Source organism: Delphinapterus leucas, chromosome 2 (genome assembly GCF_059928025.1).
Source record: "Delphinapterus leucas isolate spDelLeu-1000000601 "Yukka" chromosome 2, BTC_Dleu_Yukka2, whole genome shotgun sequence".
NCBI lineage: Eukaryota > Metazoa > Chordata > Mammalia > Artiodactyla > Monodontidae > Delphinapterus > Delphinapterus leucas.
Window position 1 is genome coordinate 85,753,326 of NC_143130.1, and position 24,794 is coordinate 85,778,119.

The 24,794-nt window shown below is 38.9% G+C and overlaps 1 pseudogene; it reads right to left on the reverse strand.

Moving 5' to 3' along the window:
* Positions 1-24,722, reverse strand: part of LOC111170854 (uncharacterized) — a 34,054-nt pseudogene extending 9,332 nt beyond the window's left edge.
* Between the last annotated feature and the right edge of the window lie 72 nt (positions 24,723-24,794).

The window sequence follows — 24,794 nt, forward strand, 5'->3', positions numbered from 1 at the left end:
AATCATTTTTTATTATCCAAACTTCTCATTTTCAATTGCATCTACCTCTTTGATCACTCAGTTAAAAAAATAATGTACCCCTTATTCCTTTTTGCTTTCTGGGATAAATAATATTCCTACACGCATCTACATCTTCATAACTATATGTGTTCTTCAACACTGTCCTTATTCTCTGCTGGCTGTCTTACCTGTATATGTTCTTTCTTAATCCTTTTGTTTGCCAATAACTCTTATTTTCAATAACCCAGTTAAAATCTAAATTATGACGTTTTAGGCAAAATACTCAATCTCTGACGAAAGTAAAAAACAGCAGAAATTATATTTTGAGCCATGAAACTGTTGCAATACTTACAAATATTTTAATGCTGGCAATTTAAAAAGATAAGAATCTTCACCTGTTGTCAAAGGATTACGATTGAGAATTCTGAAAAATGGAATGGAATTAAAATTATCTGCATTTTCAATTACTTCCATGAAAGCTTATATTCATTTTTTTTGGTATGGAACTTGAAGGTTAAAAAAAAATCATTTTCTGTCTTTACCTCTAAATCACCCTTAGAATCTTTAAAACACTCTTTCATTGGGAACCACCCAGGTCTCTAGATGATAAAGTGGAGAAGAGAAACAAAGAAGAAAATAGAAAAAAGTGGCTAGCAAAGAAAAAATATGCCAAAGAACTTTTCAGGTTAAAAACCCGAGAAGTGCCTATGCTGGTAGGAAGCCCTCGCTGTGTAAAAAAGTACTATTTCTAGTGTCCTCCATAATTCAAAGTGTTTTTCTTTCATCTCTACAATTTTTTTTTAAATTTAATGATTTAAACTACCCAGTTAAAGACAAAAATAGGGCTAATTCCTTGGTTCTGGAGCCTAAGAAGAAGAGATAAATCCAAGAGGAACCGGTGAAAGCCATACTCCCATCACATACTCCCATGTGTATACGTGTATCACAGCCTTTGTTACTGTGTATGTAATCACCTGTTTACTTGTCAGTCTCTTAGATTGTCAGCAACATGAGAGCAGGGATCACACTTTATTGTCATTATTATTCCTCTGCCTGACACAGTGCCTAATATTTACTAGGTATTTACTAAATGTTTCCCGAATAAATAAATAACATTTTGTTTACATATCAATAAAATAAACAAATTAATTTTGGGGAGCAAAATTTTATTCCAAAATGCTGGGATGGATTTTCTTCTTAGTACTTTCTTTCTTTCTTTCTTTTTTTTCTTAATTCTTTAAAACAAATAAGGGGAAAATAAACCCCAAAAGAAACAGGAAGAAAGAAAAGAATATCTAACTTTAGGTTAACTCTACTCAAGAATTATTAGCGTATTTTTCCAGAATATTAGAAAGATAACTATCAAAACTAGTATCTTTTGGGTTGCCAGGGATCTGTGATCAGCATTTAACAGTTAATCCGCACAGTAACCTTATGTGATAGATATATTACCCCATTGTACAAATGAGGAAACTGAGGCACAGAGAAGTTTCATAACTTGTCCTATGTCATCAAGCTAGTAAGAAGCAGAGATGGAATTTGAACTCAGTTCTGACTCTAAAGCCTGTGTTCAACCTGAACGAAAAAAAAAGTCGGCGTGTTTTAAACATCTGTTACTTGAACCTTAATTTTGAGAGCACTAAATATAGAAATACCTTTTCAAACTTCATCTACCCATCTGGGAAAGCCTCTTTGAGAATTATATTTTTTCATTTTATTTTTTTATTTATTTCTCTTTTTATTTTTTCCTTAATCGTCTCCCATGACAAATATTTAATTAGCCTATGGTCATTGAGACTTCAGAGATTTTAAAAAACATTGCAGGAAAATCAGTAAAAATGATGGAGGAAGGACATCTGAAAATTCATCCCTCCATAGAAGCAACAATACCAATAACAACAACAACAAAACTGGCAAAAATGGTCAGAATCAACTTCTTCTGAACTCTGGAAATTTAACCAACAGGTTGCTGCACATTGGGAAGAAGTTTATTCAAGGAAAACAAATTAATTTCTGTTAGAACAATGAGATCTGTGTTGCTTGAACTTGTCCTTGACCTTTGATCTCCATGCCAGTGGTAGCCTTGAAAAACAGCCCACATCCCTGGTACCAGAAGGAGAAGCATGGACTGGGATGGCCTTCAAAGCCTCATTCCCCAAGAACTATCATTGTTTTACATGTCTTGTGGTCCCTGGAAGACCTCACTTGAAAGGCTTGCCTGTGACCTGACTGAGAGCTGTCTAGCGAGAAAAGCCGCTTCTCAGGTGGCATTACTGGAAAACATTTTCAAGCAAATATTTTAACATGGTGGTTCCATGAGGCAATGGATATCAGTTTGCGGCAAAAAACAGTCCAATGAAAAAGCTTAAAAAGAAAAGCTGAGAAATGAGATGTCCACAGAGACTTTTAAATGTTCCAATGTATTCCTGGGAAACTGGTAGACCACAAGATATATTCCTGGGAATGTAGGAAAATAACTGTTAGCATTAATAAATGAATTCAGGAAGTTTGTAGGATATAAGATCAACATTATTTCTACACACCAGCAATGAGTAATCCAAAAATGAAATTAAGAAAACAATTCCATGTGTAACAGCATCAAAACAAATAAAATACTTAGGGAAAAATTTAACCAAGTAAGTGCAAGATTCCCACTGAAAAGTACAAAACTGTTGAAAGAAATTGAAGAAGAGCTAAATAAATATAAAGACATGCTGGATTCATGGACTGGAAGATAATCTTATTAAAATGTCACTACTTCCCAAATCGACCTATGGTTCCACTGTAATTCCTATCAAAATCCCAGCTGATTTCTTTCCAGAAATTGCCAAGCTAATTCTAAAATTCATATGGCAATTCAAGGAAACAGAATAACCAAAACAATGTTGGTAAAGAACAAAGTGGGAGGACTCACACATCCTGGTTTCAAAACTCCGTTCAAAGCTACTGCAGTCACAGTGTGGTACTGGAATAAGAACAGACATGTATAACAATGGAACAGAAATGACAGTAGAGAAATAAACCCTCGTATTTTTGGTCTATTGATTTTCAACAAGCGTGCCAAAACAATTCAGTGTGGAAAGAACAGTTTTTTCAAATGATCCTGGGACAACTGTACCTCCACACACAAAATAATGAAGCTGGACTCCTACACTTCACACCATATATGAAAATTAACTCCAAATGGATCAAATATCCAAACGTTAAGAGCTAAAGCTATAAAACTCTTAGAAGAAAACACAGGAGTAAATCTTTATCACCTTGCTTTAGACAACAGTTTCTTAGATATACCAGAAGCACAAAGAACCAAAGGAAAAATACACGAATGGGATTTTATAAAATTTATAAAGTTTGTGCTCCAAAGGACACTATCAAGAAAGTGAAAAAACATATAGAATGGGAGAAAATACTGCAGGTGGGAAGAATAAGATGCAGTTGGGAGAAGAAAAGCATAGTAGTTGCTAGGTGTGACAATCTCAAAATTTTGAACTATTACAAATAAAACAGCCACCCTAAATCACCCCAAAGGGCAGACCCAAGTTGTTTTTCTTTTTAGTGTTTATGCCTTTCTAAATCTGAGAAGCTGCCAGGATCCTACTACATAGCAAAATGTGATGACAGCACCCTGAAGTGTGTCAGCTTTTGTGTGTACATAACTATCTAAAGGAAACCAATGATAGCTGACTGGGGGATCATTAGGGTTGCTCTGTGATGACAGCTCAATTTGCCTTCATAGTGTGGCCACACCTCCCTCATTGATATTCTCAACAATGGGGTAAATAATTTAATAGGGATAAGGCTTTGATTTTCCTCTTATTCTCTCTTAGTCCTTATGTTCTTGGTACAATATTGATGTACCACAGACAAGGCAGCATGTGAATGTTCTCTGTCTCATTAAGTTATATAGCCTTTGTACATTGTAGAGCCCTTCAGTTTCTAAAATCTAGGAGCTTGTATTGTTAGAACCAAAGAAGTGACTAAAAGAATTTTAAAAATAAGCCATCAGTCTGGACCTGCATAGGTGAATGAAGGAGAAACATTTTAAAGTCAGAAAAAAAAGTATACTTAACATTTAGGGTTATCAACCACTGCTGGTTTTCCATAATATATTTCACTCCTGATTTTAGCTGAAAGAGATATGATTACTACCAACATTCAAAAAGTGGTACTTTATTAATTAATAAGCTCTTGGCTCATTTTTGAAGTAGATTTCGGATTTAAAATAGACTACCACACTGCTAACTACTTCACCTGATATTTGTCAATAACATAGAGGCTTCATTCCAGAAACCTACTGACTTATAATTACCTGCACCCCGGTGATGAATCAGGGTTTTGTGGGGCCTGAGGCTCATCTACGTTGAGAAATCCTATCTAATAAAAACATGCAAAGTTATGAATACAAAAATCGCTAGGACCCTTCTCAAAACCTTGGAAGGGACCTATGCAAGTGAGGAGCCCTGAACCCTAAGCTTCATTTAATTCATGATAAATCCACCTAACCTGGAGCCCTTTTCCAAACTTATTTAATGCAGGCAAATTATAAACACCCGAGTAATATGTCATTATAGGTAGTAAAATGACTTAACTCAAGGGTGGTGTCTTCCCTTGGTGGCTTGCCTTCGGAAAGAGATGCGATAAAGCTTATGTCTCACCAAGGCAAATGTTTCCCGAATCAAATTAGCTTTGTCTATTAGAAAGACTTAGTCCAAAACAAAGACTTACTATACTGTGACAATCTTTTGAAAGTAACTGTGAACGAGTTTTAGGAGTACAGTACTAATTTATTTCCAACACCAGATAGTTCTGATTCTTTCCCTACCTTTTTCTGTCATTTAAGAGGAACACAAATACAAAAGGAACGAGTTGGTGCCTCTTCCATTACACATCTTTTCTAAACTACCACCCATTTTCTACTTCATCACCCACCTCCCTCACCTTGTTACCCTGCTGCATAGATGCTAGAATGGCTCTCATCTATGCTTTCCCATCAACATCCATCTTTCTCCTTTCAGTATAAAAGTTTCTTGGGGAGAAAGTCCCTGCCCTATGCATCTTTGTATCCCCAGCACTCAGTACACTGCTGACACACAGTGGGCATGGCACTCAGTGAATGTTTTTGAATGAATTCATTAATTTTTAAACTGCGATTTATTTATTTATTTATTTCCACAATGTATTGTCCTGTGTTGCCTACATAACTATAGTGAAACTGATTCTTATAAGGAACTCTTGCTGTTACTGGATGTTTAGGAAAGGTGGTGAGTTTAAGACATTGTACTGATGCTACTAAAACCTCCTAGTGAAGAGACCTCATGAGCCTGCTCTCCGGTGTGCAGGCAAAAGAACAACTGACCCTTGGTGCTATCTCCCCAAGGTAGGCATCAGCAACCTAACAAGGGAAAGGAAGGAGGCCGCTAAAAATAGGCATCTGTAGGAATTGCTAATCCAGCTCCAGACACAGCCTCAACACCTTCATTAACCCAAAATGTGTGAACTGCGTGAAACTGGATTTCTGACCCACAAGACAGGTAAGAGAGTCTTTTCCAAAGCCAGGTGTAGAAGAGCTCTTTTTACCTTGAGTCTGAAATCACCTTCGGGCCATTGAACGTACCCACTATCATTTCCTTGTGTCAAGAGAAATCACAGAATTTTTGAGCTGAAGGGGTGTGAAACCCACATTTCTTATTGAAGAGTAGTCAGCAAAGAAAGTATATTGAATTAGGCTACAGCAATGTATTTTCTATAAAATTTTCACACTACAGCTGAACACAAACAATGTCCTTCTCCATACCTCAAAGTTTCCTATTGGCCACAGATAATTCACTTCAGAGATATATGCTTTTTGAAAAATAATGTTCTGGGTGGCTGGGGAGAGCCCTGTGGTGTGTGTTCAGGAATTCTTTCTGCTTTACCATTTAAAAGAGCTAATAATGTTGGGGAAGCACCCACACTTTTTGCTCCCTGAAGAATTGGGTGCTAAACTTAGTTCTTTGCAGCTCTGTGTTGCATACATTTCATGCAGTTAGGAACTTTGCACATGAGCAGGAATCAAAGTTAAATTCAAAAGTGGAACTTCATGGACCATTCGCATATTGGAGAGGCATCAGTGGGATTCCTTGACAATGCGACTTTGAGTGTATTTGCTTGGTGCCTTTTATTGCCCATGCCAAAGATCAGTACTATGGAAAGCAGAGCGTTTCATATATATGAGTTAAACAAGTCTCATGGCCTCTTTGTTCCTTAGTTTCCTCATTTGAAAAAACTAAATAAATGGCTCTCAAGACATACTTTCCAGAGTTCATACTGCGCTTACACCCAGCTAACCAATAACTGCATGATGCTTTTACACACAGTTTTTTACATGTATTCATCTTCTATTTCACTTACTACTTGTGTAAAAACTGCATTCCATGCTGGGCCTGAAATGTTCCAAAGTTCAGTTCTGTGAGTAAATTGCAACCAAGATTTCTACAAAAAAAGACACAAGCAAAAGAAGAAGAAAAATATATATTCTTTCAGAACATTTATCCTTTGGCAATAATTCTAATTTATATATGATGAAACATAACATCACTACTCTCTCCATACACTAAAGAAATCTCACTGTGGAAGATATTATGATTTATACTTTCATGATTATATATGTGGTGCATTAGATACAAAATAGTAAATGCTTATTAAATACTTGTGTTAAGTGATCTTTATTTCTCTACAAAGGCAGCAGTATTGACATTTTTGGCTGGATAATTCTTTGCTGTGGGAGGCTCTCCTGTACAGTGTTGGATGTTTTGTAGCATCTCTGGCCTCTGTCCACTAGATGCCAGTAGCATATACCGTTCTGACAAGGAAAAATATCTCCAGACACTACCAAATGTCACCTGCGTGCAAAATCACCTTGGGTGAGAACCACTGCTCTATAATGATTCACTCTGATCTGTGTAATAATTATCACACTAATCTTTGCTAGAAACAAAAAGGATTTGGTACAAAATTTTACTGGTAATTTTAATCATATTTCAAAATGAGTAACAAATTAATTTTATAAAAAATTAAGCTTTATAAAATTTGCAAACATAGTGAATTATATTTGCAACTTACATAAACTGCAAAAAAGGTAGTGGTTCAAATGTACATCTTTCGATAGATGGTATTTTATTGCAGGATAAATCTCTAGGAAAAGTAAAAGGAAAATATTGCCTCAATTAGCTATTAGATATCTAATTAGTAGCGATAACTAGTAGAAGTTAGAATGATAATAATAAATAAGAAGCTTTGGTCTAATCTCCGAACCTTAGGAATTACTATTTGAACCTTCCAGAGCCCCTAACCCTGCCTTCACCTCTCTTAAGAGTCTCACCTTCAGGATCTTCATAAATTAAATATACAGCTATAAATCAATAGATTTTGGAGGTAACCTTTTCTGAGGGCAGAAACATTGATTAGATTCCACCTTTTGTAGTCTCATCAAATTCTAGATTATGAGCTCAAAGTTTTCATCCCTATATATTATAATTTCTCATATTAAAAGGAATATTCTTATATTTACACACTCCCCAGTATAGTTCTGTTTTTCTAGGCCAATTCATTACCAGAAGAAATAAAAGATAACCTTTCACACAACTTGAAAGGAAGTTACTCCTATCATTAATATGTAATGTTAATTCAGGATTACACTTTCTATCATATTGACTTTTATTCGAAAATACCTACTCTGGACAATAGCTGACTATCATATTTCCATTGATTCCAGCTTAGTCTCTCATTTCACCTGGATAGGTGTAACTGTCTTCTGACTGGTGTTTCCATCTCTACCCTCTCCCTTTCTAAGCCATCCTCCACACGATCACCAGATTAACTCTTTGGAAGCGGTTCTCAAATACCAGCATCTCTTGTGAGCTTATTGAATATACAAATATTCAACCTACTCTGGACCTCTTCAATCAGTAACCGTAGGGGTGGAACTTGTGTTTTCACAAGCCCTCCAAGTGGTTGGTTCTGTTGCAGGCTAAAGCTTGTCCTAAAGCACTGCTGTGGTAACATGCTAGCTTGGCATGTTATCCTTGGCTTGGCCTCCAAAGCCCTAGATGATCTGGCTCTAATCTCCTACTCTTCCCACTTGTACTCTACAGGTACTCAGAATATTTTTCCTGTGTTTTGCCTTTCTCCCACTTTCCTTTTGCAACCTTATTCTTCCCAAGATGTCTGTCATTGATACCCAATGGCCCTTCGTGCTCCCATTTAAACAGCATTGCTCTAATAACATCTTCCCTGATCCAATTTGAAGCCTTTTTTTCCCTCTTTTGTGCTCCAATACCAACTTGTAGCTCTCTTTCCCCATATTCATTCCTTTCTTTAAATATAGCTATTTTTGCAACCCATTTCCTCTGAGCATAAACTCCTTCAAAGTATGGACTAGATCCTGCTTCTGTACATCGTCTATCATGTTTAAAGCCAACGCGTGGACATGAAGCAAACTCAAATATTTATAAAATCAACAAATAGCTGGGGAGTGAATAGAAGGAGGAAATGACTCTTTTAAAAGAAATGTAGATTTATTACTTCATGGTGCCTCCATAGCACTTTGTCATTATGGTTTGAGCTTATTATATGTTCATTTTACCTATGAGATCATGAGTTGCTAAAAGGAATCCTGTCTTACCCATCTTCATGTTTACAACAGTAGGCATGGTGTGTATTAGCATAATCTTTTTTCGCTTTTTTATTGATTGGCATTTTTTTTAAAGAATGAGAATACTTATGCTAACATAAAATAATCAGATTATAAAGTATTTCATAGTAGAAGTAATGAAGGGCCTAGTCCACTGAGCAGTTATCTTATTTGTTTTTCTGCAAACTGTGTTTGTAAGGTTTGGAGCCCAGATGGCAGAGAAGAGACTAATATAAAGGTGATTGCCCCTTAATGCTTAGAATGTTTGATAATTAAAAGAACTATTTTTCGGGTCCTGTGAGGCCCTTTATACCCATTTCCCTTAAGCCTTTTATATTTGCAAGAAGAATCTATTTGCTAAAGAGGATCATTAATTGGCCTAATAAGGAATAATGACATACACAGCTTTGGATGCCATGGACAAAGGACAAGAACTGAGCTTTTATAGTAAAAAACACAGTTATCTCCTTATCCCTAAATAAAAAGAAATACTAGGCAAGCGTTTCCTCTTTGATAAAGAAGCTGGAGAGGGAACTCCCTGGCGATCCAGGGGTTAGGACTCGGTGCTTCCACTGCTGGGGACGTGGGTTCAATCCCTGGTCAGGGAACTAAGATCCCACAAGTCGTGTGGTGTGGCCCTAAAAACAAAACAAACAAACAAACAAAAAAAACAGAAAACAAAAGGCTGGAGAGATTTTTGTTAGGGGCATTTCTGATATGCTTATTTAGCGTGAACATTTCTAAATACCATTTAACCATCATCTTAAACATTCTTAATATCAGTATCACAGTTCATACATTGAAATCCTTAACAACAGTTTTTTCTTGTGGTAACTTAATGTGTTCCTGACCGTACTGATTTTTTTTTAGGATTTGTTTTTGATGTGCACCATGTTTAAAGTCTTTATTGAATTTGTTATAATATTGCTTCTTTTTTTTCATGTTTTGGGTTTTTGGCCATGAGGCATGTGAGATCTTAGCTCCCTGACCAGGGATCGAACCCGCACCCCCTGCATTGGAAGACAAAGTCTTAACCAGTAAGCCGCCAGGGAAGTCCCTTTACAATACTGTTTACATAATTCATCTGCTTAAATATTTAATACTTAAATGTTAATTTAATTTAGATTAAATTATCAAAGCTATGAGTTAATGGCATTCATATTAATGTAAATGTTCTATATTTTCTTGTCCTGCAGGTGACAATTTGAGGTTAACTTTAATTCCTCTCATTTCACTAAACCAACTTTTTCAATCCTTTTCTGTAAAGGCCAGATAAGTAAATATTTTAGGCTTTGCAGGCCACATACAGTCTCCGTCACATAGTTTTCTTCTTTTTTCTTTTTTCTCATTTACAGCCCTTTAAAAATCACTTTTAACTTATGGGCTGTATAAAAATGGACTGTGGGCCAGATTTGATCCAAAGGTCATAAACAAAATGTAAATACAGATGGAGACTATATGAACACTTATATAACAAGGTTCATATGGGAGTCTATAATTGCTGAGACCTCATTACCACTTTTCCTCTACAACTAAAGGGTATTTTTCTATCTATACCTTGTCTATATAGTTAAAAAATTAAAAATGAATAGGAGATATTTAGCGCTAGTGATGGGCTGGGGCTCTACACAGACTTACAGAATTGCAGAATTTAATTGCTAAAATAAATTGAAGACATTATCTCACTTGAACCCCTTAATTACTGTATAGATAATCTACTTTATAGATAAGAACTCATAAATAAATATGATTAACTTACAAATATTAGAAGGATAGCAAGCCTTCAAATGAGTTCTTATGTAATTCAGTCAAATCATTTTCACTGAGAATTCTGAAAAATGAAAAGGTTGTTTCTGGATCAAAATGCAAAATAACTACAACTATATACTACATTGGACTAACTCCTATATGTGGAGGAAAGCTGGGTAATGGTGCCACCTAAACAACATAATTCTTATTTAATTTAGGGATGGTGATTTCTGCTCTGTTTCCATTTAAACCTTTTCACATCCTCCTTTGTGTCCATCTCTCTCCATCATGCATGTGCTTACGCGCGCACACACGCACGCACACACACACACACACACACACACACACACCACCCACTCTTCCCCCCAAATCATATAGTTAATGCCTACTCTCTAGATCAGGAAGTCTCGGTTAAAACCCTGCTCTTGGTTGCACCAACGTTGCAGCGCTTCCCTTCCCTACTCTCTTTCCCCAAACCTTATTGAGAAGTCCCACACAGAACTGTATCAGGGCAAATGAGGCCATCTGATTTTTCCCCCATTACAAACTTTTTGAAAACTAAAATGTGCATAAAATATACATAACTGTTCAATAATTCAATTGAACAACTGCTCAACTATTTAGTAATTACAAAACATATGCCCAAGTAGCGCCATTCACGTCAAGAAAGAATCCTGCCAGCATCCCAGAAGCCCCCTGTGTGCCCTTTTCCAATCACAACGCTCTCTCTGACTTCCTAGAGGGAACAATTATCCTCACTTCAGTAATAATTTCCTTGCTTTTTAAATGTGGTTTTGCCTTTTCGCTATCAGCCAAAAACAACACAGTTTAGTCTTGCTTCTTCTTGAACTTTATATAAGTGGAATCATATTATATGTATTATTTTCCACATGGCTCTTTTTATTCAACATTATTTTGTAAAATTATTTTATTTTTGCCTGTAATATGTAGTGTTGCATGTCCAACTACATGAGGATTCTGAGTATTTGAAAGTGGCTAATGTGACTAAGGAGTTGAATTTTTAATTTAATTCATTTCAATTATTTTAAAATTAAAATTAAAACTGATACTCAATGTAATTATTGGAAAATGTTTATGTTAGCAAAATTTTCATGTGTGATACTACATTTTCGACTGTAAATTTTATGAAATCTAAATACCAATCAAGTATTTGTAATAAAATTTAGCAACCAAATTGTGTTTCAAAGAGTTAGTATGGGAAAAAAATGTAGATCCTCTCATTAGTTTTTATATTGATTACATGCAGATATGATAATACCTTGGATATTTTTAAATACTTAGTATGAAAAAAACGTAGAATAGCTTATTAATAATGTATATAATGATTACATGTTAAAATGATAATATTTTGGATATAAGGGTTAAGTAAAAGATATTAACATATATTTCATCTGTTTCATTTTACTTTTATTTTTAAGTGGCTACCAGAAAACTTAAGATTACTTATGTGGCTTGCATTATGTTTCTGATGAAGTGTATGACTTCTAAGTATGATTATACCACACTTTACTCATTCAACTGTTGGTGTATACTGAGATTTTTCTAGTTTTTATTTATTAAAGACAATACTGCTTTGAAACTTCTTGTATTTGTATCCTGATACATATTTGCCTGAGTTTGTCTAGGATGTAATAGGGATACAAAATTGTTTCCTAAGAAGTTGTGCTATTTCAAGTCGGCAGATTGAAGCATGTCATGTCTCCACCCCTTCAACTTCCACCAAAATCCTTAAGAATGATAGAAAAGATATAACTTAAAAATCACAACCTTAGCTCAATGTGTGGGAGCAGCTCCCCTACCAGAAACGTCCCCGAGCTGCCTACAGGGTGATCAGTTGGAATAGTGTGGTAGGAGCAGCCTACAGCACACATCAACCCCACATCTTCCCTCCTTGATCAAGGCAGCAAAAGGTGTTTTCTTCTAGGCAGAACAATTGGTGTTAGAAAGTGGGCAAGGTCCCAGAACCCTGGAAGAAAGGTATGCACTCCCTAACTAGCCACCAGAAGGCACCTTCCACCTCTGCCTTATTCTCAGGGGAACCCATTGGGTGTAATAGGCCCCAACAGCTCATTTCACTTCTCCCCTAAAGCTAGGAAAGAAATGCAGTAGAATCTCAACTACAAAGATGAATTACACTCAGGAATGACCAAACAATGTGAGAAAGTCAACTCCATTAAGGACAGAAAACAAAAACAAACATAAGAGCTTATAGCCAATGAATCAGAGTTAACAAAGCACAAGAGGACCTTAGGATAGCACAATTATTACCCTCAGACAGATGTAAGCAGATAGCGCATCCATTAATCAACTCAAGAATATACGAATGAAAAGTGTTAGCAATAATAAAAAAAACTCAGTATATGAGCAGCAGAAATGACAGTTAAAGAATAAATTAGGAAACTGAGAGATGCAGCCAATGACTTCTCCAGAAAGGGAGCAGGAACGATTCACAGTCAAGCCTGACGCCTGGGTCTGCATGAAGAATGTTAAGCCCTTTGCTTCTGCTGGTCTCACAATAAAGTCTAGTAACATGCTGCGGGGAGGAGGGCGTGGTGTTTTGCACCTGTTTCTTATATCTGATAAGCAGGAAGGAACATAGCCAGTATCCCAAGAGTGGAGTGAGGGAGTGGTAGAGAGAGCCAGTACAGAAGAAAGTATGCAAGATGTCAAAGGTAGGTTTCTCTTGCCTGGAAGAATCCCCTTCCTTGCAGGTAATATTAACAGTGGTACATCCTTCAGGAGCCTTGGGGATCTGAGCACAGGCTATGTTGCCTTGTGAATCTATTTCCACTGAGTTCTGCATTTAAAACGTTCTGCTTTTCACTCACAGTGTCTCTTGGTCACATATTTATATTAATTCCATCTCATAGTTTAATTCCAGTTCATAAATTAATTCTTTACTCATAGATTATGAGAATTAAAATATTACTACCTGGAAACTCTGCAACTCAGTTATTAAGGTGGTTCATATTATACAGAATATAGTCACACACATTTGTATAAGATCACTAAAACAAAAACACAACAGACTTCAATTCCCACAATGAACTCTTGGAGCCCTGAGCATGCTTCAAAGACCCTGACCTCAATTTGAAACTCACCGTTTTAGAAGGAATCGCAGTGATTCTCAGAATACATGTTGGGGGAATGGTCAACAGATGGTGCTAAGATTGATTGTTTTCTCACCTCTAAATAGTGGTTTCATATTTCCATGGAAATGATCCAAAAAGAAAAGAAAAACAAATCAATATGTCCAACGACATTTATGGTAACCCTTTCCATACCTTCAAAGGTAGGAAAAAACTCTACCTCCCCATATCGCGTAACAAAACTGTTTGTATACACCATACATGATATACAAACATCACAGGAAATGATGGTATATGAAAAAAAACTACATAAAAGTGGAACTCATATATACTAATTATAACTTTGAACACTGACAAGAATTCAGTAAGTACAGCAAAGAGATGATCCTCAACTCTTTATGGCACTGTCTTCTCTGACTGGCTGATGCCCATATCAGACTGGTTACAGTTTGAATATCATGGGAGGACAGGGGGTAACCAAACAGTATGTATTTCAAATTAATGGGGTTTCTTTCTCTGAAGTTGTGTGGATGACAGGATAGTAGAACTTTTTAAAATAACAACAGTAAATTCAGCCTAGAAGTAAAGTTTAGACTGAGAATGAGTTAGTCACCAAACATTTACCCAAAAAGGAGCTTCAAATAAGCAATAACTGAATAACTGAAACAAAATACATTAATCTGTAAAATTCCAAATATTCATTTTGACTGAAGAAAAAAATTTTTAAACTATGGGGAATCAGAGTTAAAGCCAGATCTAAAACTTTCTCACACCATGAAAATATCAAAACCAGGCATGAAGTAACATTTAAGAAAGATCCACGTCTAACTTTTGACCAGGGTTCTAGTCTAAGGCAATATTCTGAATTTCACATTCATTCTTGATTCTGTATTACTGACAATTATCCTTCTTTCCACCTCTGTAACTTCTAGGAAATTGAGAGGTCTCAGGGTTTCTTTGTTTGATTGATTTAACTATATATATAGTTAAATATATATATACAATGCAAACAATAGGCCTTTCTGGAACTGATCTACTCTCCTTCCCCTGCTTTCTTTCTCCACAAAGTACTTAACAATGCTTGAAATTATATCTATCTATTTATTATACTTATATACTTATTTCTATATATTTGTAAACCCCCTGAGAACTGGGATACTTGGTCTGTTTCATTCTTGGGCCTGTAACCCTAGCACGTAAAAGAGTTCCTGGCATATAGTAGATACTCGAAAAATATTTTTTGAATGAATTCAGAAAGTGACAAGTTATCAACTATCAGATACTTTTATTTAAAACAAATTATCCATTTATCGTCGCTCATGAGGATAAGTACAGGAAAAGAAATGTCTTTCTTCTCCCCTACATTTGTGACTCAATCTTTTGAGACAAGAATCCTTTGAGAATTTCATAAAAGCAATGATTCTTTTCCCTAAAAAACTGCACTTTCTTGAACACACGCAAAAGTGTGCATGCAATTTCGACTTGTGGATCATACTTTTAGGGCAGAGGTCTGTGAAGAGAGAAGACTGAATCCAGAGTGCCAAACTTGGATGGGAAATAAAAGTACATCTCAGTTTTCACAAATCTCTAACTAAAATCAGCACTTCCTTCCATTATGAATGTAGGCAGCAAACCACAGTAGATCAGCAGTATAGTTAATTTGGGCCCAATAGAAATCACAGGTCATTTCATATCACGTATATGTTGCAGATACCTCAAAATATCATTTATTCTCATCACTACCCTGCAGTTATAATATTTATTAGACCTACCACTGTATCTTGTTTTTTAATGTGTTAAGAGAAGCATATTTATTACTATTTCACTAATTTTAAAAATATTCTGAAAACTATTTCAATATAGCTGGTTTCCTTTGTTTTTCTATATAGTTGGGCTTATTATACATTTTAAAACATTATCCCAAGAACATAAGCTTCTGCAGCTTGCCAAAGAGGTATACACTGGGGAGCAGGAGGGAGGTTAAGGAATTCTGCTTTGGGGAACTACTGACCTCAAGTTAGGAACCTCTGCTTATAAGGTATAAACTTCAAGCTGACTTAGAAATCTTCAAACCTTACCAGACTCATTTTATAGTGTATCGCCTCCCAAACACGTGCTTTTTAAAAATTAATTTTTTAATTTCAATTTATTTTTTAAAAATATGTAATATATATTCACATCTCAAAATTCCAAAAATATGTAGCACACAATTCAAACTTTTTCTCTTACCTCTGTCCCTCAGTCTACCACTCCCCTCCACTCCCAGAGGAAATTAAGTTATCTATTTCTTGTGCCAAATGATTTTCATTTTTCTTACAAGTTTGGGAAATAAAATCTCCAAGTTAGATACTATCACGGGAAATATAAACTACATATAATATTTACGAAATCTGTATATTAAAAAAATTGCCTGGTTCTAGCATTTTTTTCCTTACCAATAAGATATCAGACTAAGGAGGCATCTCTTTAAGGGTGGTCATAATACCTGTTTTTAGATTGACTGTTATGTCTTTTATTATTAATTCAGAAGTCATTTATGACTTGTCTATTCAAGTTGAGCTACAGATATGACCACAGACTGTTATGAAAAATTACTTTGAATGTTTTTTTTCCAACACTTATGTATCTAAACTGACATTTTCTACAAATCTATAAAAAAATTAGTAACAGAAAAATGGGCAAAGGACAGACAATTCAGAGATAAAATACAAATGTTCAGTAAACATATAAAGATATTTAAGTTCACAAGTAATAAGAAAAATTCAAATTCAGATGGGCCTCCTTTTATTCACCCGTCAGATTAGCAGAAAAAAAAAAAAAAAAGGGAGAATATCCAGTGGTGGTGGAAGGGTGTGGGGAAATGAATGTCATCACAGCATGATGACTGGAGTATAAGTTGGCACAACATTTTTGAGGGCAATTAAAATTTTATATCTAAATAGTCTTCACCCCAACAATCCCATTTCTAGATAACTATTCTATAGAAATTAATGACCAGGCTCACAGAAATGCATGTACAAGGATATTCATTGCAGCAATGCAAGTAACAAGAAAACTGGACATAATCTAAACATCCTTCAATAGGGGCATTATTAAACTGTGATACATTCATACTATGGAATATTATGCAAGAGTTTAAATGAACGGGGTAAAGCTCTATGTACTGGGAAGGAAAGAAATCTAAGACGTATCACGAAATGAAGGAATCAAGTTGCAGGATGTTACTTATGTATAAAAAAGATAAGAAAAACACACAAACCTATTTTGCTATCTGTAAATATGTATGTACTCAAACGTATGGAAAAGAGTCTGGAAGGATTAATACAAAACTCAAAGTAGTGGGTGGGGGATTAGGGCACAAGGAGGGTTTTCACTATATCTGTTATTTCATTGTTATATATTGAGAATATAATCATGTATTACTTGTATAATGGAAAATAAGTTTAAACTGTCTCTTACTGATTTTAAAGAGGTCCTGCCAAATTTAATTTTTAAAATAAACACAGAATTTCAATCATTAGGTTGCTTTTGGGATATGGAAGGGGAAATACCTTTTCTCACAGGTATTGACCTCAAAATTCTGGACCAAGAAGGATCTTACAATGCAGTTAGCTTTTTGTATTCATATTTGGGGAGAGTATACTCACAGCTTCTAAGGCCAGCAGTATGCCTTCCATATACTTTCATCAATGTAAAAAATAGAGTTTCCTTGGAAATTTCTGTGAAGAAACACAGTTCATATCCTTTTATAGGTAGGAAGAGAATGTAGAGAATAAGGAAAAGAATAGGGGCCACCGAGTGGGAAATATTCAAATGCAGAAAAGACCAGCTTTCCAGTTCCCACAGCTTATCGGCTTCTCAGTGTGCACAATTAATAAAAACATACTGTGAGGCCATGGGCAAAAACAAAGAGGCATCTCCTCAGAACCTGAACTTCCTATCTGTCCAATTTCTTGGATACATGCCAATTACTTTTTTTCCAAAATCATTTATGTGTCTAAAATGACTCCTACAAATCAATGAGAAAAATGGCAAACATTTATCAATATCAGCAAATAAATATAAAGAAATCCTATGCCAGGAAGCATCAAGGCTTTGGCTCAGTCCCCTCAGAATCTCTCCATGAGTTAGAAGGATACAGGCAATTAGAAATTATAGGGAGTAATACGAAAATATCTCCTCAACATATTGCATAGGGAAAAGCACAAGTCACTGAGCAAGGAATAAAGTTATTACCTCATTAGGGGAACAAAATGCAAAGGACAGAGATCGGAAGGAAGGACACACATCAAAACAGTAACAGGAGTTACCTTATTGGTGGTAGGGAAGGTGGGGTGCAATTTTCACATTTTATCCTATATACTTCTGTGACATTTCCTTTTTTAAACAGTGAGAATGTATCCATGAATTAGACATGTTTAAGACAAGCTGTTAAATGCCTGAGGTTCAGTTTCAACCACTAACTCAGTGAATGACTTTGAATCTTTTGCTTTAGCTTTGTCCTCTTCCCTCAGCAACAATGTAACTATTCAGTTTATATGCACATTTTTCACCAGAGTCAGAAATAAGTCAAACAGGATACCTGTCTGACCATCTGCCTGAGGGACATTTTCACTCAAACAGAGCCTTCTGCTTGCTTTATACTCACCAATAAAAGATGCCTAAGACTGAACTCATCTCCCTCAAACTGACTCTGCTTCCCAACTGCTGTATTTCCACCTGTTATACCACCATCATTGTGCCCATCAACACATGTGAGTTTTCTCTTTCCTGTACCACAGTCCCCCAACTCTAGTCAATTACTACATCTTATCAGTTTTTCCTCTGTAGTACTCTCAGGTTTTTCTTTCTACTTCCACCACAACCACTCTAATTCGGCCCCTTCTCACTTTACTCCTAGATTTTGCTAAAGCATTCTATTTGGTCTCCCTGAATCAAGCTTTCCTCTCTAGATCCCTCTACATATGAAATGTAAAATAAGCCTCTTATATTAATCATTTGTCTCTCTTGCTTGAAAACTTGCAGTGGCTCCCCGTATCTTAGAGCGTAACTTTCAAACACCCATTGCCGATAGCCAACGTATTTTATAATCCTACCTTTCATTGTTGCCTAACCCAATTATTTTCAGCCAGACTAATCTATAAAATTCTGATCATCCCTGCAGTCACACTTTTGCCTAGACTGTACTGCCTCTTATTTTTCTGACAAATCACAGCTAATCTTTAAGTCCCAGCTAAAGATTTAGGTTATCCATGCAGCCTTCCGTGACCTCCTCACCCCTGTGATTACAGGTTCTGGTGAATTACAGCACCTATCTGTATTTCTCTTAATACTTAATTATATATTACCTCCCTTTTAAGGCATATCCCCTTTCTTCCCACTTGTTATTATCATGTTCTGGAGACAATGCCATATACTTCTGTGGCTCCCAGAGAATTTAGCCCTGGGTTGGGCACAAAATGGGTGCTACATATAGAGAGCCAGGGGACAAAGATGAGTTCTAGATATAACTGAGGGATTGAATAATAATAATAGCTAACACTAAAATATATGCTACACACTGATAGAAGAGCTTTACCTATATTAACTCATCTAAATCTCCCAATGAGATTGGAGTCATTGGGAGATTGAGGAGTCATAGGAGTCATACTATGAGATGATGACTACCATAGTCCCCATTTTACAGATGAGGAAATTGAGTCATAAAGCTAATAAATGACAGACCTGGGTTCAAACCCAGGTAGTCTGGCTCCAGAATCTCTACTCTTAACCACTTTGCTGTATTACCACAAATGAGATGGGGAGAGGGACATGTCGCTGTAAAGAGGATGGAATAAAGATGGGAGAAGAGTAGATGTTAAGGCATTAAATAATGGGGTAAAAAATGGAGAAGGAAAAAATAAGGGCAATTAAAAGTAAAAGACTGGAGGAGAGGGAAAAGTAGTAAGAAGGAGAATGAAGATAAGGAATCATTGACCAACAAAAGGTGTAAACAGAAAGTCAGTCAATGTGGATTGGGGAGAAAAGGAGGACCCAGGAAGACCTGAAGAAAGGCTGCCATGTCAGGCAGGATGCAGAGAACAAATGAGGAGAGGCGATTCTTACATGATGGTGAAGGTGCCATTGTAGGCGTTAGGCTCTGGCTCAGGCACTCCGTGGAGCATCTGCTTTGGGCTGAGACCAACACACGACAGCGTCTCATTTGTGCAGGTACAGAGCTCACATATGCTGATGTTTGTGGTGGCATTCTGTTCTGGCTGCTTCTTTTCTGGGGTATATTTTACACCAGGAAGACCTGTGGATACTGAATACTGAGTCGAAGGAAAAAGAACTGTCTCAGATGCCCTTGGTTGCAGAGATATGTTAACTCCCAGGCCCACAGGTGGAGCTGTGACTTGAGTCAGATTTGCTTATGCAAGTGTCACCTCAGGGTGTTTTGGAGGGGGAGCTGTAGTCTGCTGTAGGGATGTAGAATGTCCAGCCTCCATAGTGGGTTCTGGAATTGTGGTTTGCTCTAGGTCCACATGATGAACTGTGACACTGGATGATGTTGAATACTCACCTTGATCCTTACTTCAAGTTGGAACTGTCACCTCCTGCTGGAATTGAGCTTGAATTACTACATCCTGAGGTGCCTCTGGAGGCTGAGTTGTGGTCTCCTGCATGATTGGAGAAGGTACAGTCTCCATATTGCAGCCTGCAGTAACGGTAAGTTCCATATCCATAGGTTGAATTGTGACTTCAGTCAGGTTTGGCTGTGCAAGTGTCATCTCAGGGTGTTTTGGAGGGGGAGCTGTAGTCTGCTGCTGGGCTGTAGAATGTTCAGACTCCGTAGTAGGTGCTTGAGTTTTGGTAAGCTCCAGGTCCAAAGGTTTAACTGTGATACTGGGTGATGTTCGATGCTCAGCATGATCCTGATCTGGGGCTGGAACTGGCACCTTGGGATACAATGGAGACTGAGCTACAACTTCCTTAATGAGCTCTGGAGGCTGAGCTTGGGTCTGCTGCATTGCTGAAGAAGGTTCAACCTCCATACTGCATTCCAGAATTAGTGTAAGTTCCAGGTCTAAAGGTTGAACTGTGACCTCAGTCAAGGTTGGATGCTGAGCCTGAACTTGCTCTGGATTTGGAAGTGTCACCTAGGGGTATGTTGGAGGATCTATAGTCTCCTGCAGGGGTGTGGAATGTTCAGCCTCCACAGTAGGTTCTGGAGTTGTGGTAAGCCCCTGGTCTAAAGGTTGAACTGTGACACTGGGTGATGTTGGAAGCTCAGTGTGATCCTGATCTGGTGTTGGAACTATTGGGTTCTGATATACTGGAGGCTGAGCTACAAAAAATTCCTTAGGTGGTTATGGAGGCTGTGTTAAGTTACCCTACATGGATGGAGAAGTTTCATCCTCCTTAGTGGGTTCTGGCCTTATCGTCAGTTTAAGGTCCAAAGGTTGAATAGTGACCTCAGTCAAGGTTGGATGATGAGCCTGAACTTGCTCTGGATTTGGAAATGTCACCTTGGGCTATGTTGGAGGAACTGCAGTCTGCTGCATGGCTGCAGAATGTTCAGGCTCCGTTGCAGGTTCTGGAGCTCTGGGAAGCCCCTGGTCCAAAGGTTTAACCCTGACCCTGGGCAAGTTTAAATGCTGGGCTTGGTCCTGTCCTAGTGTTGGAACTTTTATCTCATAATGCACTGGAATTTGTGCTACAACCTCCTTAGGTGGCACTGGAGGCTAGATGGGGCCTCCTGCTTGGCTGGAGAAGATTCTGTCTATTTAAGGGGTTCCAGAGGTAGGGCTGGGAACTCCTGCTAGACTGGAGAAGATTCCATATTCTCAGGGAGCTGTAGAAGCTGAGGAAGAGTCCCTTGAGGGACTGGAAATGGTTCCACCTTTGCAGGGAGCTCTGATGAATGAGCCTGAAACTGCCACTGTGTGGGAGAAGGTACCACCCATCCTTAGGGGCCTCAGGAGATATATCAGAGCCCGCCTACGGAACTGTAGCCTGAGCTGGAGCCTCTTCCTGGATTAAAGAAAGCTGTATCCCTCCAGGGGGATCTGGAGTCTGAGTAGGGTCCTCCTGCTGCACTGGAGGATGTTCAACCTCATTAGTGGGCTCTAGAGTTAAGACAACTGCAGGATCCACGGGTTCAACTGTGATATTAGGCAACACTGGATGTTCAACTTCACCTGGACCTAGAGGTGAGAATGTCACTTCATTATGTACTGAAGGTTGAGCTGCACCATCTGTAGAGGCCCCTGGAGGCTGAGTTGGGTGCTGATGCTGGACTGGAGAAGGTCCAACCCACTCAGTGGGCTTTGGATGCTGAGCTGAGCTCTCCTGCTGGCTTGGAGAAGGGTCAGTTTCCTCAGGAAGCTCTTCAGGTTGAGTTGGGGCTCCCTGCTGAACTGGAGAAAGTTCAACATTCTCACAGGGGGTTGGATGTTGATCTGAAAATTCTTGCTGGACTGACAATGGTTCCAACTGCTCAGGGGACACTGTAGACTGAGCCGAGGTTTCTTGTTGGGGTGAAGAAGTTTCAACGTCATTAGTGAACACTGGAGTTACGGTAAGTACAAATCCACAGGTTTAACAGTGACATCGGGCCACTACAGAAACTGAGCTTGATCCTGACCTAGAGGAGAAACTGTTGTCACAGGATGCTCTGGAGAGAAAACTACAGTCACATTAGAGAGCTCTGGAGACTGAGTTGGAGAGGATTCCACCTCACCATGAGACTCTGGATGCTGAGCTGTGGCTTCCTGCTGAGGTGGAGAAGGTACAACGTCAGAAGCCTGTGAAAGCTATCTGGAGTCTACTGCTGGCTTGTGGCAGATATAACCTCTTTTCCACGATGCTCCGGATACTGAGCTGGGGTCTCCTCTTGTACTGAAGGTTTATTATGTGTACTGTCTTCTAGAGTTCAGCTGAAGCCTCCAGTTGAACTGGCAAAAGTTCAACCTCCTCAGGTGGCTGTGAAGGCAGTGTGGGGGCCTCATGTTACATTGTAGAAAATTCTGCATTAGTAAGGGACACTGAGGGCTGAGCTGAAGGCTTGCGCTGATTTGGAGAAGGTCCCACCTCTGGAGTGGGTTCTTTTGTTATGGTAAGCTCCACATCTGCATGTTTGACAATGACACTGGATAAGTCTGAATGTTGAGCATCAGGGTGACTTGAAGGTGAAACTGTCATTTCATGATGCTCTGGAGGTTGAGCTGGCTGTTCCTGTTGAGTCGGAGAAGGTTCCACCTCCCCTGAAGAAGGCTCTGGAGGCTGAGCTGGTTGCTCCTGCAGGGTTGCAGAAGTTTCTATCTCCGCTGAAGACAGAGCTGGGATCTCCTGCTGGGTTGCAGAAGATTCTGCCTCATTAGGGGTCTCTGGATACTGAGCTGAGGCTTCCTCCTTGGTTGCAGAGGTTTCAGGTTCTCCAAAAGACTCTGAAAGCTGAGCTGGAATGTCCTGCTGGGTTGCTGTTTTCACCTCCTCAGGAGGCTCTGTAGGCTCAGAAGGCTGAGTCGGTTGATCCTGTTCACTTGGAGAAGGCTCAGCTTCCACAAGAGGCCCTGGGGGCTGACCTGTGGGCTCCTGCTGGGTTGGAGAAGGTTCAACTTCCCCAGGAGGCTCAGAAGGCTGAGCTGGTTGCTCCTGCTCCCTTGAAGGCTCAACCTCGCCAGGAGGCTCTGGAGGCTTAGCTGAGGTCTCTTGCTGGGTTGGAGAAGATTCTGTCCCTTCAGGATGCTGAAGAGGTGGAGTCAGGGCCTCCTGCTGAGCTGTAGGAAATTCAGCTTCCGTAGTGGGCTCTGGAGTGATGGTAAGTTCCAAATCCAGAGGTTGAAGTGTAACACTGGGCAAGTTGGAATGAGCGTGACGCTGAACGCCAGGTAGAGATACCACCTCTTCACTCACTGGAATTTCACGTACATACTCAGTAGGGAGACCTGGAGCCTGAGTTGGGGCGTCTTGATGGAGTAGAGTAGGTTCACCTCCTCAGGGCTCTCTGGAGGCTAAGATGGTGCCTCCTGCTGGACTGTTGGAGGTTCAACCTCCTCATGGCTCTCTGGAGGCTGAGATGGGGTCTCCTGCTCGACTGGAGAAGGATCAACCTATTTAGTGACCTGTGGAGTTATGGTAAGTGCCAGATCCATAGGTTTAATAGTGAAATTGTACAAGTTTGACTGCTGAGCTTCATTTACCCCATGATGTGCTACTGATCGAACTACAAGCTCCTTAAGTGTCTCTAAAGGCCGGGCGAGGGCCTCTTGAGGACTTGGAGATTCTAGTTCCTCAGGGGCCTCTGAAGGCTGAGGTGGAGCCTCCTGCTGAAGTGGAGGTGGTTATACCTCTTGAGTGGGCTCTGGATGCTGAGTCTGGGCCTCTGCCTGGGGTGAAAAAGATTCAACCTCCTCAGGGGTCTGTGGATGCTGAGCAGGGGTCTCCTGGGGTAAAGATTCAGCCTCCTCAGTGAGCTCTGGATGACGAGTTTGGGCCTTCTGCTGGGATGGAGAAATATCCTCCTCAGAAGACTCCCTGTCATGTAGCTTTTGTGCCATATTTTCCTTGCATGTGGCATTGAGAGGCCTATACATATCCCTATGTCAAAGTGGCCGCCTTCTCCCGAAAGAGCCCTCCTAGAAACAGAAAGGGAAATATTAATTCTGCATCTCCCCTGCTTTCACTGGCCATAGTACTTTCTCCTCCTCAAACTTACCTGACTCTCACTTTCCCCTGAGCTTCTCTTATGCAGCAGAAATCGAAAAAAGCCCCTTGGAGGAAAACATACAGTTAGTGTTACATGTCATTTTTCATCTCTCTCACAATGTGTTATCTCTGGTCGTATTAGGACTAAATGGGTACCTCAGTCCATAATCACAATAAGCAAAATCACAACAGACCCGGGATCCTGAAAATCACTGCATGCATGCTGGCCTTCCAGAAGTTCTCTGTCTGTCCAAAATGGCCCCCTAGTGTCTCTGGGGAGACCTTTACATGTAGCTTAGCATGGAGTATAGGCAGAATTTTCAGCCCCACTTCCCTTTCTTGGTCTTTGGCCAAGTGCCATCGTGCAGAGAAAACACTGCACAATGGCGCTGGGCAGAAACACGTTACTCTCTAGATGTGCTTCACACCAGTCCGCTTCGGACATAGTCGCACATGCAGCATTTGCTGGGGGTGTGGGTGTGGGGAGAAGGTGCTTTTACTTTCCTGGCTGCTCTATCCTATAAGTTGAATCACACCAAGTAAACACCTGAAACCAATGAGCAAAGTTATCTATA